At 41.4% G+C, this 13,119-nt stretch overlaps 1 long non-coding RNA gene across 1 annotated transcript in view; it reads left to right on the forward strand.

Moving 5' to 3' along the window:
• The first annotated feature begins 7,744 nt into the window (after positions 1 to 7,744).
• The window catches only part of LOC308099944, an 85,789-nt gene continuing 80,414 nt past the window's right edge, over positions 7,745 to 13,119 (forward strand). The window contains exon 1 of the long non-coding RNA XR_013934401.1: positions 7,745 to 7,800. This is a non-coding gene — a long non-coding RNA (uncharacterized lncRNA). The remainder of the gene's footprint in view (positions 7,801 to 13,119) is intronic.

Genomic DNA, 13,119 nt, shown 5'->3' on the forward strand with positions numbered 1-13,119 from the left:
CTGAGTATATGAGAGAGGTTTGACTGTGTACATTGATAGAAATCCAGTGCCTGTCACATGAATATTGATTGACCTGACCTAAATTTAAGCTTCTGTTGCTCCCTGTCAATGATGCAATGCAACTTGCTTTGACAATTTTAATTATTTGATTGTATCTAGGCTGAGAAAAATGACAAATGATGCACAGAGATAAATTAGCACTCAGCATTTAACTTTGTGGTTAAGAGAAATGGTGGGAAAGCACCGTGTGAGGTCTTGGATTCAAGTCTGACTGACTCCTCCGCAAAACTGACGACTGAATGGACACAGAGGCCCACCTGCAACGCATCAACTCTGGTGGTCATACATGAATCAGAGGAGACACACACACACACACACACACACACACACACACACACACACACACACACACACACACACACACACACACACACTCACACTCACACTCACACTCACACTCACACTCACACACATTACCTCACAAGTCACAACTCATAGAGCGATCTGCCACAAAGTAATGCACAAAAAAACCTGCATGATTAATTTATGCTCCCTCGTACAATGGTGTTGCACGTGGAAAGTAGCAGATCTACAAGCTCAATGCTTGTGTATCAAGCTGCTATATTGTCTTTTCGGTATGCAACACGTCGTACAACAAAGTATAAATCTGGCTTCAATGGCTCCTTGTAAGTAGCAAGGACAAAACTCCTGTCATGTATTGCATGTCTCTCTTAATTCTCTCTCTGCAGTCTGCACTGAGTGCACTCAATTATACAAAAATGATCTTTACAAAAAATAAAGAAAACACAGACACTTACTCCCCCAGGCGTTCATAAATCATAAAAGACAGGGATACACACACACACATACACATACTGTACACATACATACAGGATCACCTCTCTGTCTACCGTTCTCTGAGGGAGAAAAAAAAGTGCTTGCCTCGTCTTGCCCCCAGCATGAGCGTCTACCCCAGCAGGGTAATCAGAAACACAATAGCGGTGCTGTCTGCGACCTGCAACTAATGGTGTTGTGGCTAACGAGAGGTCTGAGTCAGTTCCTCTGGTCACCGTGACTCACTGCTTAGACACCAGACCCCCTGCCCCCCCGAGAGACGGACAGTGGCCAAGACTCCAGATGGGGGGGCCTGGGAGATTGGAGGCATGGGTGTCATGGAGGAAAGAAGGGATGGAAGAGAGAGTGGGTGACGGAGTACGGTGGGGGTGCAGGGAGTCAATGAGGAGAGGGGGGAGCAAATTGTGGAGGTGGAGAACACATGGGATTTATTTTCAGAGCATGTTTATTTTAATGATCAGTCAATCGATTGTGTTCCGGCTTGGATCATTGGAACTAACATAATAGGTATCACAATGTTAATGTTTTTTTTTAGGCTTTTCTGCCTTTATTGATACTAGTATACAGTAGAGTGAGACAGGGAGAGACAGACAGACGGGTAGTGACACACAGCGAAGGTCGTTGGGCACGGGAGTTGAACCTGCAACTCGCTGTCAGGCTGCATTAGAGCCTATATGTGGTATGCGCCTTAAACCGCTAGGCCATTGTTATATTGCAATTAAAATCTTAGTGTTTTGCCATTTATTTGAGGGCCCACTTGCAATATCCTCACGGCCCACCTTTTGGCCCCGGTCCACAGGTTAGGAATCCCTGGGGGTGTGTAGAGGAGGGAAGGAGTGAGGGGTGAGGTAACGGCCAGTGATGGAGTGATGATAGAAGAGGGTGAGAGAAGGAGTGTTGAGAGGTAGAGGGAGGGAGTGACAGAGAGGGAGAGGATGGTGATGAGAGTGGGGTGTTGGAGGGCGGCCGTTAACACTGTCAAATCCTGAGCGTTAATTTAATAGCTCAGTATCTTGCTTGCAGATAACATCAGAGAATGATAAATGCCCTCGGGTTTGTTTGCACTTCACCTGCACATGTCGCCTCATTTTTCTATTTCACTGCTTTCTGTTATTTTATTATGTTTACTGTGTCTTCTATAGCTGTGCATTTAAACTCAACTAGACATAAAAGGGACTCTGTGAAAGAGGTCTCAGTGGAAGCATGTTATTGATAATTGCAGACAGGCAGATTTACGTCATCAATGACGTGGTTTCGAAGGCTTTAAAAAGTGGAAATGATTTCATCACTATGGGCACCTACAGCCAATAATACTGAGTCACAGGACTCAACAGGAGGAGATTGTAACAAATAGAAAGGTCTGCTAAATCAAAATACCACTTTAAAGGGGATTTCTTTCCAAAAGCGATGGAATCCAGATGTATTTTGAATGAAGTGTCCCTTTGAAGTGCAGTTGTTCCTTTGCTGTGCAAAACCCATGGCCTTTCCTCTAGCGCCACCCTTTGGTCAAAATGCACACTTACACACACACGCTTGTGTCCAAATCGAATGGGCGGATTGCCATGAAACTTACTGAGCGCATTCATGCTGCCCGGAGGATGAACCCTAACCATTTTGATTGACCCCCACATATTAGTCAAGAGAAAGAGTTGGAAAAGAAACTGACGCCACTGTGGAAACCACATCTGTGCCCCTTTCAGTTGCATAACATGTCTCTTACTACTGTATATCCTGTTGCCCCTCAAACATTATTATGTAGAGTTCATAAACAGCATCCGTGTTTTGCTAACTGACGAGATGAGTTAGCTACTACTACTTTATTGACTTTACTTTAAATTTGCCTTTACATCATAACAGCAGGTTAGTGATTGTACTTGAATCACTGGTTTGTAGATGAGAGTAGTAACATGGGGGTTTATGAGTTTAATTCCCACAGGATGACTTGACGGTAGATGTGTTATTCATTCTATTCTGATATCAGGTGTGGTGGTTCCCACTGATTCATCTGTAGACCACACCCCTCACCCACGTCAGCCTCCTCCTACGCCGATACCAAAGCTGAGCCAGCATTTCTCAGCATCGATTTCTTGGTTTCTCATTTTGTCATTCTGCATTGTTCTCACTTCTTTTAATCTTTCTTTCTGTCTCTGTCTCTTCTTTCTCTTTGCTTTCTCACTCACTCATTCACTCTCACACCCCAAATGGCAGTAGAAGCAACACCTTCACGCAGAAATATATGCAGCTGTATTTGGGCAGGCGTGCGTGCCCACACACAATTTATTAGATTGTTTCTCACACTCGTGCTCTTTCTTCCTCTTTCTCTTGACAATTTCTCTTTCTCTCCCTTTTCCCCTTGTCTCTGTCCATCTCTCCAGAGTGTTAATGCAAGCAAATAAATTCTGTCTCGTCCCAAAGTGTACTGTAAATAGAGTTGATGCCTTCTGTTCAAACCTCTAAACCTGGTGGGTCCCTCACCAATGTAGCCATGGCCGGGGTCAAAGGAACATTCAGTTCCTTTGATCACATGGCTACATGTCTGATGTCATTCACAGACTGAATGCTCTCTGCTCCAGTACTGTACTGTATGTGGTCTTGAGTGCAGCAGTAGAACTAGGGCAGGGTATTACATCTTGTCACATACATCATTGTACAGTACAGTGCAGTACAGTGATTCTAATTAAATCAAGCGAGCTGAAGTACCATTGTGTGTGTGTGTGTGTGTGTGTGTGTGTGTGTGTGTGTGTGCGTGCACGCACATGCAGCAGACAGGAATGACACAATGAGAAAACAAGACTGGACGTTTGTGTGTGCATACATGCATTACACATCTTCAGTATCTTGACACTTATTTTTGCATGTGTTGATGGATGGATGTTCGTGTGTTCACATGTTGTACAGTATATTTGTGTGTGTGTGTGTGTGTGTGTGTGTGTGTGTGTGTGTGTGTGTGTGTGTGTGTGTGTGTGTGTGTGTGTGTGTGTGTGTGTGTGTGTGTGTGTGTGTGTGTGTGTGTGTGTGGGCGTGCATGCGGGTGGGCGTGCGGGTGGGCGTGCGCGTGCATGTGCTGTTTGCGCTCTGACCAGCGTGGGAACAGCGGCAGAGGAAGTGTATATTTATGGAATCATCTGGGTTCACATGGTTTCCTCTCACTGGATACAGAGCTGGACAGGCCTCTTCTATTGCAGTACTAGTAGATTCAGTACTACAACAATTCAGTACTACAGTTAGTAGTAGTTTACAATTGACAATTTAGGCATTTAGCAGACACTCTTATCCAGAGCGACTTACAATAAGCAAGGTAAACACATGTAGTGCCTCAGTAAACTAGGATCTCAGGTAAACCAAGAACCTATAGCATCAGTCTAAAATTATACACTATCAAAATAATAACCTGTACAGTACATTGAAACTATTGGATACCAGGTAAACAATGAACCTAGCATCTGCCTAAATAACATGGTATCTAAATTTAACTTTGAACATTGTGGTCAAGAAAAAACTACCGTAACTAACAAAAGCATGAGAACATAGTACTGCAACAATTCAGTAATACAGTAGTAGAAGTTTCAGCCCTACAACAATTCAGTACTGCAGTAACAGCAGTTTCAGTACAATAACAGCAATCACTCGTTCAGTATATCAGTAATACATTGCCATAGTACTGATTTTAGTAGTACTACGGCAATGAATTGCTGTGTGCATCAAATCAGTATTACTGCAATAGTGCTTTCAGAGCTACTGTGATTCAGTACAAACAATCTGCACTCAATACTACAGATATGATAACTATAATATTATATATTTATAGTATAATAGTATATTCAATACAGAAATATATATTATAAATGTACAGTATATTCACAACTACAGAATAATATACAGTAGTTACAATATAATAATATGAATACTACTACTACTACTACTACTACTACTACTACTACTACTACTATAGTAGTAGTAGTAGTAGTAGTAGTAGTAGTAGTAGTAGTAAAAGTAGTAGTAGTATACTACTACTACTACTACTACTACTACTACTACTACTACTACTACTAATAATTATACTATAACTGCAGTATAACAGTATTTACAGTGTAATAAATAATAGTACCATATATTCACCATAGCTACACTATAATGGTTTATTCATTACAGTTAATAACAGATTTTCTGCTTATTTCTCTCACATGATGTAAACCTAATCAAATGTAACTTATTGTCCTCGCATCTCTCTAGTTCCGTGGTTGTTTTCTACATTGTGCAGAAAATGTACATGTGCGTCAATATATTTGTATATGTAAATATACTGTACAAATGTATTTACGCACATGTCTACTTTGGCTTCTGTGAGCTTGTGTTTGGGTTTCATGTCTGAGTCTGACCTGCAAAGCAAATTTAATACAGAGCAATAAGTTCGCATACCACAAGAATCAGAGACAGCCTCTCTATCCACAGGCCAATAAAGACCAGAGCACAGTCAGCACACACACTTTAATTCTATTACATTCTTATCTCCATTAATTGAGTAATGTATCTGTGTATGGGTATGTATGGTACTCTTTCTCAATACACTGTATTATCTTAAAATGTCAACCCATGGCCATGAAACATCTTATGTTAGCTCTCTAACTCTATATTTGACATATGGTGCAATTTGGTGGTCAAAGGTCAAGGTCAAGGAGGTCAATTATTGATGAACACATGCATAACGCCCACACCATTCATCATAGGAGGTTTCCCAGATGACTTAAGACAATGGTAAATTGCTGCTCAAATATGTACGCTTTTAGTTGTGATTGCTATTGTATTGTTTTTGTAGTAAGAAAGAAGGTCATTGTACTATACAGTGAAGAACCTTGACACATTTTGGACAACTTAAACAATGTGATGGCTGTGTGCAGTATGAGACACACAGTGAAGTCAAAATCATTTGTGTGTGTGTGCGCGCGCGTGCGTGTGTGCTTGTGTGTGTGTGCTTGTGTGTGTGTGTGTGTGAGTGTGTGAAACAGTTTTTCATGGTAGAATGTTTTGGAGTACATGTGACATTTTCAAAAGATTTTAGTGCACTAAAATCAATATCTCTGCTGTCCGGCAGGAACCAGCTAACTCCAAAATGTACATTTTTCAGGAAATGAAAAAAACTAAACTAAAATGGAGTTAGGAGGGTTTTTTTGGGCGGTGAAACCGCCCCTATATGTGAGTTTCGGAAATTGCACCCCCCCAACCCTGCGCTGTGATTGGCCACCAGTGTACCCCCCTAACCCTGCACCGTGATTGGCCAATCACAGTCTATTCAGGACTGTGATTGGCTAGTGAAACATGACACATGTGCATAGCCCTATAAATAGGACTATGCACTTAAAAAAAACACATTTATGTTTTTTTTTAAGTTAGGGGTGTACAATGGTTGGTCCACAATATTACTTTTCTTTAAGTGAACTTCCATCACTGTGATGACCACTGTGACCACACCGCCCACTTCACACTGGGTGTGATTTTTTCATCATTGATAAGAACAGCTAAATGGACCTCCAAGCTCACAATAAGGTTGGAGGTCAAAAGGGGGTGGAGCCTAGAGTCAGCAAAACCAGCTAACTCCACCCCCTTTGCTGGAGTTAGCTGGTTTAGCAGAAAGTTTGAAGATCCAATAGAGTTAGCTGGTTTTGTCAGAAGCACTTTTTAATACTTTTCATTGGTTCAATATTGTTTTTACCAACACACAGACATAAAGGGTGTTCAATAGCACTGATTTATGGGAAAAAAAATGCAAAAGCGGAAAAATTGAGTTAGCTGGTTCCTGCCGGACAGCAACGAAATGTATCTCTGTTAGTGTTGACATCACCAGAGCATCCATGCCCAAGTTCACTACCTCAATATGGTTCAAATCCCCGAGAAACTGAAACATTCATATTTGTACTGCTGAGGTTCCAGTCGAGCAAATAACTGAACTCCCAAATTCTCATGCATAATAATAACCAGTAGTAGAGGACAGGTTTTACCGGGCTGCTGCTGGGTGTGAAGGCATTTACAGAGGAACTATTTAAGGAACCTCCCTGGAGAATTGAAAGAAAAAGAAAAAAAACATGGTAGAAGAGAAGGTTATTTTCAGACTGGAGCTGCTATTTTCTCATGACACAGAGAGAGAGAGGTCAGCATCTATTGGTCAACTTCTCAGGAAAGCTTTCCCATAGCCGTAGAGAGGGAGAGAGAGAGAGAGAGAGAGGGGGGGAGATGATGAGATCTATGTTGGTGTGTGTGTGTGTGCGCGCGTGTGCGTGTGTGCGTGCGCGTGCGTGGGATGACCAGTCATCAGCAAAGAGCTCTGGCACAAAGCAGGAAGTGGTGACTACAGATGACTCAGCCAAGGCATGACTGATAGAGCAGATGTGTTTTCCCCTCTCTATGTTCTCAACCTCTCTCTCTCTCTCCGTGAGCTTTCTTTGGTTTCTCTTTGATCTGTCCTTTCTCTCCTGCTCTCTCCGTCTTCTCATTTATTTTTCTCTCCCTCATTCTTTTCATCCCTTTTTCTGTTCTGCCACCTGAATCCTGATCCTCCTGATTCATATCGACCCCCTGGAGGTTGTGTGTGTGTGTGTGTGTGTGTGTGTGTGTGTGTGTGTGTGTGTGTGTGTGTGTGTGTGTGTGTGTGTGTGTGTGTGTGTGTGTGTGTGTGTGTGTGTGTGTGTGTGTGTGTGTGTGTGTGTGTGTGTGTGTGTGTGTGTGTGTGTGTGTGTGTGTGTGTGTATGTGTGTGTGTGACTAGAACACTCAGCTATGTGTGTGGGAAGATAACTGGCTTCCTTCAACGTGATTAAAACATTCCGTTTCTCTTCTCTTATTTTCCTCTCTCTATCTCTCTCTGTCTCTGCCTCTCTTTCTTTCTCTCTCTCTCAGTATTCAGTAAAGACATGATGAAGTGAAGAGGAGGACGACAAGCCTTGACCAGCAGGTGAGTGAAGACAACTCACTTAATGGGGAGGTGGGGGTGTCATCTCAGGTTTGGTAGGGGTCTGGACATTGGGTGTGTTAACTATGTTGACAGTACAATGTTTCAGATGGCCAGCAGTACTTGATAAGCTTTGTGTCGAGTCACTCTTCCTACTGTAGCTTTGATTATGTTAAGTTAACGTAAGCTTAAAGAAGGTGACGGAGTTGGGGCAGCAGCATAAGGATGCACAAATAAAACGTGAGTGAATTGGAGATTTTTGAAACAGTATTAATTTCTGTTTTTGAAACGGTATTAATTTCTGTTTTTCAATATCGTAGTAGTTCTATTTCTATTTTATATAGAGCATTGTGATTATGAGGTCATGATGAGAGTCAAGTATGATCAGGATTAGTAACAAGTACGGTGTTTGATGTGGATGCTTACATTCCGGAGTGAGTTTTCAACATTCCGAAAGCAGTTTGTAATCTCACACACACACACACACACACACACACACACACACACACACACACACACACACACACACACACACACACACACACACACACACACACAACCACACACACACACACACACACACACACACACACACACACACACACACACACACACACACACACACACACACACACACACACACACACACATACTGTACACATACACACACACATTTTAACACACGATGAGCATGCAGGTGTCATTTGGTCATAGGTGTTTGTGATTGATTGTTGGACAGATTTGGCCATGTTGTAGCCAATAATACCATCTATAATCGGCTCTCTGCACAGCTACCCGCAGGTTAGTCATGGTATGATGTACTGGCCGCGCCTACGCAGTCTTTGAATGGTGTCATGCTGTTGTATCTTGTGTTGATATTATGGCTTTCGTTGAAAAAGCGTACCATACGCTCATTCATTAAAACCCATTTCTGTGTTAATAAAGGTAAACTAAAAAAGATCACACTGTAGTAGACATTTTCCCAGTTTCCTATAGTGCTCCTAGTTTCTCGTGAGAGAGAGAGAGAGAGAGAGAGAGAGAGAGAGAGAGAGAGAGAGAGAGAGAGAGAGAGATCAACATCTACTGGTCTCATGCTCACATACATTCTAACCTTGTGAGAATGTTTTAGCTGATTTCCACTGAGTATGCACAGACCCACAGAACATAACGTTTAACTCAGACCCCTATTTGCCTTTCTCTAACCTTTGCGTTATCCCTATTTTAACCCTAAAACTAAGCCTTAAACTTAACTTAGCCGCTGGACTTTACTTTTGAGATTTTTTTTAATTTATCATCTTTCTAATTCTTAAGACGGTATTTCTTCTTAACAAAGAAAAGAGAGAGAGAGAGAGAACAATTTAAGCCATCCCCTCCCTTGACAACTACAGTCATATGGGCCCTTGGGAAGCAGGTGTGAAGTGAAGTGTTTGGTAGTATTGAATTGTCCCAAAACCAGCTTCCTCCAATCTATCCCCTATGCTGTTGCTGTAAATAACAGACATTGTTTGGTTCATTTGCTTGGTTACCTAAAGGCTTTGAATCATAGCACAGCATAGTTTCCTATGAAATAATGGAGATGATGTCTAAACTACTGTAGGGGTGAGGACCACAGAGAGGTTGCAGGACTCTTTCTGACATGTCCCTATAGAGAACTAATGAGTCAGTGCTCTATAAAGAATTTGAGGCTTGGACTGAAATAGTTTAGTAGTCTGGTGTACGTAATTATTGGCAATATAAATATAAAATGAACTGATGTTCACAAGAAACCAAATTATGCTGGTAATTACTCAACTGAGTTGAACACTGGATTAAAACGTATGTGACAACACACACACACACACACGCACACGCACACACTGCAGCCCTGTCTGTTCTTTTAAAGCAGCCCTCCACTTCCAGTAAAGGTGTGTTGTTGTTGTGTATCTATCTACTGTGGGCATCAATGAAGTGATGCAGTTAGTTTTGGTATCGCACACATCCCCACCGCCAAGGGAGAGATGCACCAGCAGCAGTGCAGCGTGGGTAGGCAGGCAGGCGGGGGAGGGTTACGACTGAGATGACTCAGCGTTCTGTTGCCGGGTAGAACAAACGTCATGTGGGCTCCCGCCCCCGGTCTCTTTATCAATTCACTGGCTGTGATGTAGCCTATTGTACAGTATCTCTTTTGTTTGTTTCTCTCAGCTGAAGGCCTCTGCAGAAGCCTGCAGTTGGTAGAGGGCTCAAAAGATGCATTTTGTTGCAGAAACCTTGTATCTCCATATTTCAACTTTATGTTTTTTTGTAAATAAATTCCCTACAAAATCATACAAGAGTGTTGCACAAAAATTGTGAAAATAACAGATCCTCAAGCTCACAACGCGATGCGATGCATTGTGAGCTTGTGGATCGGCTATTTTCACAATTTTCTAATGTTATTAAAACAATAATAAAAAGGAACGGTTTTGGACATACAAGGTTTCCACCCAATAGCAACGATTTGAAAGTCACTGGGGTCAAAGTAAAGTAGCATCTGCTATCATGGTACAGTTGTCAGATTAACCAAGAGACCAAGCACACCGCTAATAGCCCATTAGGCATATAAGTATTTCATAAACTTACCTCTCCCCATTGCAAAATCATGAGCGTTCATTTAAATATAAGAGAGTCACTTGTTTTTTGCAGTGAATCTTCAGTATTAAAGCAATTTCACCAGTTGAACCAAGTTCATTCATTATGGACTCACATCCAGAATACTTTATTGTCTTATCACATGGACCAGAAATAGTCTTAGAAACATTGTAGGCTGTCAACAGTCAGAACAATATGAAGGACATTAGTCCTTAAACCTGATTTATACCTTGTTGTTTGACCGAGTCTCATGCCGAAAATAGCCAAGCTCTACTAGCTTGTAGATGTGAGCTTGTAGATCTGCTATTTTCGCATTGTCCGCATTGGACATTAAGCATTAGACTGTGGGACAGCTGAAAGGGATGAGGTGAACACAGTCAATTCCAGAGGACCTAGTTATGACAGGATTTGTCGAAATCGTTGAAGTCCACCAAAGAGCAATTATGAAGCCTGGAGACAAATTGACATTAACATGGTCAAAAGAGACTAGACAGTAAAATCCCCATTGCTAATTTGTCCATCTAAAACTCTGAGAGTGTACAAAATGTAACCAAATGTACCCATAGGGGTCCATTTCCGTGTTCACACCAAGCACTATAACTACAACGATAACTATAAAAATTAAAATAGTTTTAACTGAAGTGGATAGCAGAGTTCTCATCACAACTATAACAAGGACAATGGTAAACAATATAGTTATATCATCATAGTTATAGTGCTTAGTGTGAACGGCCCTTTCTACTGATAATATGTGCACTGTACTTTTACGTACAGAATTGCAACAAGGTTCTTGAAGCTTTTAGCATATGCTACTGTGTTTTTTTAAGGTGTACTTTCCGCAGATAAAGGCACGTAGCAGAAGTGAGAAAGTATTGTGAAATGAAGTTGTCTGTACTAATCGCATTCCCGATACAAAGCTGTGTCTTTCTTTGTAAAATTCACAACTTAGTTGTGGGCTGAAAGGCACTCTCCTCTTCGTGTACTTCATGATGAAAGTAGATGTAAAAGGAGAGATCCATACGGAATCATATATTTCATCTGATTCATCAGGTCATTTACTTTTATGTTTGTAGAGCAGATGCACTACAAAACCCTGGGTGTTCATTTAACCACTTAAAACCTCTATAATTAGTCAAACAGAACTGAGTTGCAAGGTCTTTCTTCACTCTACAAAGCTCACACTCTACAAAGCTCACAAGTGAGCTTGTAGATTAGGGGTGGGACGATATATCGATATTGCGATATACCGCGATAAATAATCGATACACTGCCGAAAAATATTGATATTTTTTTTATGTGATACGTTTTTTTCCGACTCTGTATTTGTGTGATGATGATTATGAACTGTTTGGTGCTATTTTATGTGTTTATGAATTGAATACAAGGACTATCGTGATATATCGTTGGTGAAATTTCATGCAATATATTGTGATATCGCAATATATCGAATATCGTGATATTATTGTTATCGAGGGCCTAATATCGCCACAGATATCGTATGGTGAGATACCCATATCGTCCCACCCCTATTGTAGATCTGATATTTTTGGCGAATGTTCCCCCCCCAGAGTGGGGATACCGGGGTTCAAGTGGTTAATTCTGATGGTGTACAAGTGGTTTGGTTTCATTTACACCTACAGAGTTAAGTCGACACTGAGGATTCTACTGTTTTAAGGGATTCTAGCAGTTTGCAATTGTAGTCTTCTATAACTTATGGGACTACAGTTCCCAGGGTTAGGTATGTGTGATTTCAGATGAGGACGCCCACACAACTACAGGACTAAATTCGAGGTGCAATTTCACCTGGGCTCATCTTGAGACCTGAAAGTCAAGAATGGTATCTGTGTAATGGTAGGCCTAGTACTGGTTTGAATCTATCTGGATGTGAAACCATGACACTGTAAGGGCATCAAAAGGCCTTCTCACTCTGTGGTGATGTGGTTATTAACCATTGCAATGCTTTTTTTCAAGCATCTGCTCTGTAACTGTTAGACTGTGTGTGTACCTGCACGCATGTATGGGTAATACTGAGTAGTTTTATGTCATATGTGAGAAATGTCAACCTGAACTGTCAGTGATAAAAGAAAGAAGAAAAAAGTGTGTGTGTGTGTGTGTGTGTGTGTGTGTGTGTGTGTGTGTGTGTGTGTGTGTGTGTGTGTGTGTGTGTGTGTGTGTGTGTGTGTGTAATTTCATACCTGTGTGTTTGTTTGTACAGTATATGTCCTGAAACACCTTGTGAATTACAGCTTGAGCTAAATTCTTTATGTCTAAGAACACAAATATTACGACAGTATACCTGTTATTAAAGAAGAAACAAGAACCTGGCTCAGACAGTGCACAAGCCATATGATCCTTGTGAGCACAAGGACCCAGGTTCAAATCCGACCCCTGTCTTGTCTCTTCTCTCTCTCTGCCCTGAGTTTCCTGTCTTTTTTGTGTGCAGGCATTGCCGTATTATCATGCACAGTGTGTACTGTATGTCTTTCCAATGACACTTTTGTAAGGTGTACATTCAGGTTCATGAGTGGTTGAACCTGAGACTTTCTGGGTTACCGTAATTCCTTGGCCACTGTACTGCTCATCAGTCATTGCTGTCACCAGTCTGACACTATATCCATCTATTTATCTCTCTTTCATTTCACCCCATCCACTGTATGTGTCTCATTCAACATTAAAGGTGCAGTAAGTGATATGTTTTGTTAAAATAAGTGTTAA

The sequence above is a fragment of the Gymnoscopelus braueri genome (genome assembly GCF_963280865.1).
Source record: "Gymnoscopelus braueri genome assembly, chromosome: 14".
NCBI lineage: Eukaryota > Metazoa > Chordata > Actinopteri > Myctophiformes > Myctophidae > Gymnoscopelus > Gymnoscopelus braueri.